Source organism: Athene cunicularia, assembly GCF_003259725.1.
Source record: "Athene cunicularia isolate RWA chromosome 1 unlocalized genomic scaffold, athCun1 chr1_part2, whole genome shotgun sequence".
NCBI classification, from domain to species: Eukaryota; Metazoa; Chordata; class Aves; order Strigiformes; family Strigidae; genus Athene; species Athene cunicularia.
The window spans coordinates 3,624,321-3,627,632 of NW_020799092.1; the positions used below are offsets into that span (position 1 = coordinate 3,624,321).

The window sequence follows — 3,312 nt, forward strand, 5'->3', positions numbered from 1 at the left end:
AGGGGAAGGGCGGGGGGGGGGAAGGAGTCTTCCACCTCAGCTTCCCAATTCTCTCTATTTTGCAGAAGAAATCAGTGCTGCTTTGCAAAAAGTCTTTTGTTACAAATGCATGTGTATAGTAGACAAAGCACTCAAGTGCAGAGCCAGTAGTAAGGCTCTACCCACTTAGCAGTCAAAAAAAAAAAATTCTCATTGCTGCAACCAAGACATCTGAAGTCCAACAAGACATCTTAGTTTCTTTCTGAACTATAATCATTCACCAGCATTCAAGTCATTTGGCTATGCAATTTAAGTATTAAAATTTAAGGTCAAGAAATCTTAAACTCAGTTATATCTTGTTTTCTTCAAATTGTACATACAAGCTCTCAGGGAGACTTAACAGAGAATCTGAGAGGAGAGTATGTTTGAACTATAAAGGTATAAACCATGGATCAGTCTCAAATGAAAAGATCTTGTAATAAGTGCAATACAAAACAATTAGACCAAGTTTCTTCTTACCCATTCATCTTTCTGCAGATCCTTCTGCACACACACATCAATTTCTGAGCCGTTTTTTTTTCAAGGCAAGACATTCAAAACAGAATTTGAAACAATGTAGTCCAGTTTTAAAGAAAAATCAGTTTACCCCCAATAATTATTCCAGAAATCCATCTTTCCTCAGTAAAGCTATTTCAGGCTTAAGATACACATTAAATTCTTTGCAGAACATTCTCCTCTCCAAGACAATCCCACCCATCCATCCATCCATCCATCCATCCATCCATCCATCCATCCGCACAGAACTCCTGGGTCCCCCACTGCCTGGGGTGAATCAACCACTTTGGACTACGAGCAACAGATGGGAGCTAACTCTCCAACTTCCTGCGAACTACTTGCCCACTTGCTAAATACCACTCAAAGCAGACTAATCTGACTCAAACTGTTCAGTACCTGCCCACAACAACACAGACTCGCTGAAACACGTCAACTAGTTCACGCATGCTACACCAGTGGCCCTACAAACTCCCCAAAATGCAGTGTTGTGCTTCCAACAGGATTTGAAGTACCACCTAGTAGACAGCCAGGCTGGAAGGTGTTCAGATGATTGCTAACACAAAGTGCAAGCCTGTAAGTTAACTCCAGAATTCACTATACTTTGTATTTAAACCAGCTGAATTCTTTGATGACATCCTCTCATCAGTCTTGTTTCTGAAGACCCTTTTTATTTAGCTCAGAGAGTCTTCTGCTCCTCTCCTCAAGCAGGGGTCTACTCAGGAAACACAAACTACCTGACCATCTCGCTCCCTTTAGAAGAGGATGAGGGAGGGAACCAAGAACATGATGCCCAGTTTTGAAGAGAGATATGTGCAGCTGCGGCAGCACAGAAACATTTGAGGCTGATTATACATACGCAGCAAAGCCCTGGCTGGGCTCATCCCACAGAAGGGACCCATAAAAGGTTCACCTCTCCCTCACCTACTGCAACCAGGCAAAGCTCACAAACATCTGACCCACACTTGTTGCAGATGTCCAATGAAAGCAGTACAACCCTGTGCAGAGATGACTGAAATGAGACACCATTGTGCTATTTTCTGGTATTATGTCTGTAAATTTAGCACTGCTAAAAGGTTCCAGATAGACATTCTCTGGAGACAAAAATCCTTTGCCTACCCTGAGAAGATATGCAGAGAGAACAGCAGCAAAACTTATACGTTCTGTTCTCATCTCTCCCAGCCTGCTGAGGCTGAAATGACTGACAAAGGTCCAAAATGAGGGACACACATAAATTATTAATATTGCACTTAGTAGTCTCACTGTTGCTGTGACAGTCTAAAGACTTAACAGAGGCAGGCTCTGCAGGGAAATATTACTTTACTTCAAAATCATTCATTCAGGAAACTTACACAATGAGGAGAAAAGAATCATTCTGCAGCATGCTCTGTCAAACCCCTCAGCTTTAAGACCCTTCATTTTTAAAGCAAAAGCAATTTTAACAAGAACAGGAAATCAACGTGAAGCATAAGGAGCTTTGGATTTCAAGTGAGCAATGCTGGAACAGCATTACTTCCGGACACAAGCCCTAACGCACATCTTCTCATGCCTGACCTGGAAAGTCCATCCCGCTTCTGAGTGCCAGGTAAGTGTTTTGTCTCTGCAGCCTCTCTGCTGAAACAGGCAAGTGGCATACCAGCGAGAGGATAACGGGTAGCCATACACTAGCAAGTGGAAGGGAGCCAAAAAGCCACTTCAGTTTGCCGCTCTGGCTGCAACCTGTGCTTTAAGCCCATGTAAGGCTCTGGATTCACATTCTCCCCGACTTTTTATTTCATTCCAGGTCTCATGCTATACCTGCTGCCACAGTAGCCACGTACCTATAAGCAGCAGACAAAGAGATGCGGCTTCCTACTGACCTACTCGCTTCCTCTTCCCTGCTGCAAGGGGAATAGTTTATGCAGCAATATTGAAGTTTTACATTAATTTCTAGAACTGGGACAAACAATCCAAACCTCAACATTTCTGTAAAAAGTTAAATTATTTTCATCTTTCTTAATAATCAGAATAGATTTACTTTTCATTTAAAACATAAAATTTCCCTCCCAAAATATCTGAAGTAGTTACGGAAATGCTTTCTTTACCGAAGTCCTGAAAAGCCTCAAGATTATTAACAACATTTTGATTATAAAGAGACACAACAATGTTCCATACCAGTAAAAAATAAAGTAGTCAATTTTTCACACAATAAAGTAATTCATTTTGAAAATCAGTACTTTCTACTAAAAAGTCTCGCATTTAGAAACCCAAAAAGGTTTCCAGTAACTCTAAATACTGATGGGGGCAAAGAAAAAACAGACCCTACCCCCAGCTGGATGGCATTCCTCTCTTTGGGTGCAATGTGGTAACATTTGATTGATGCATCTGATCCATTCCAAAACTCCAGGCGATGTTTTAATCATCAACGGGCAAAATCCTATTAATGTTCAGGAAAAAGAAAAAAATAGAAAAACAGGGTAGAATATGGACACACACAGAGCACCTGGCATTTGTCTAGCAGATCCAGCTGATTTAGTAAATCCATAATAATCAACAGATTAAAGACTGAGTGGATGGCAGAAACTCGTATCTACCAGTATAAGCCCCTTCCTCCCCTCCACCCTCTTTCTGCCATGTCAGCTCAACCCAGACTCCCAAACACAACCTGAAACATTAGTCCCATACCAAAGGAAATTAAATAGGAATAGGGAAACAGGTGGGAAGAGATAAACCAGGATAAATAGGGATAGCATGAAGAGCCCATTGGCATGCAACCAAGAGCCTGCACAGGCCCTGGCCATG

The 3,312-nt window shown here is 41.7% G+C and overlaps 1 protein-coding gene across 3 annotated transcripts in view; it reads right to left on the reverse strand.

Moving 5' to 3' along the window:
• Positions 1–2,943, reverse strand: part of TCF20 (transcription factor 20) — a 117,112-nt gene extending 114,169 nt beyond the window's left edge. For all 3 annotated transcript variants that reach the window (XM_026868568.1, XM_026868567.1, XM_026868566.1), the window contains exon 1: positions 2,837–2,943. The gene's annotated coding sequence lies outside the window, so the exon portion shown is untranslated. The remainder of the gene's footprint in view (positions 1–2,836) is intronic.
• Between the last annotated feature and the right edge of the window lie 369 nt (positions 2,944–3,312).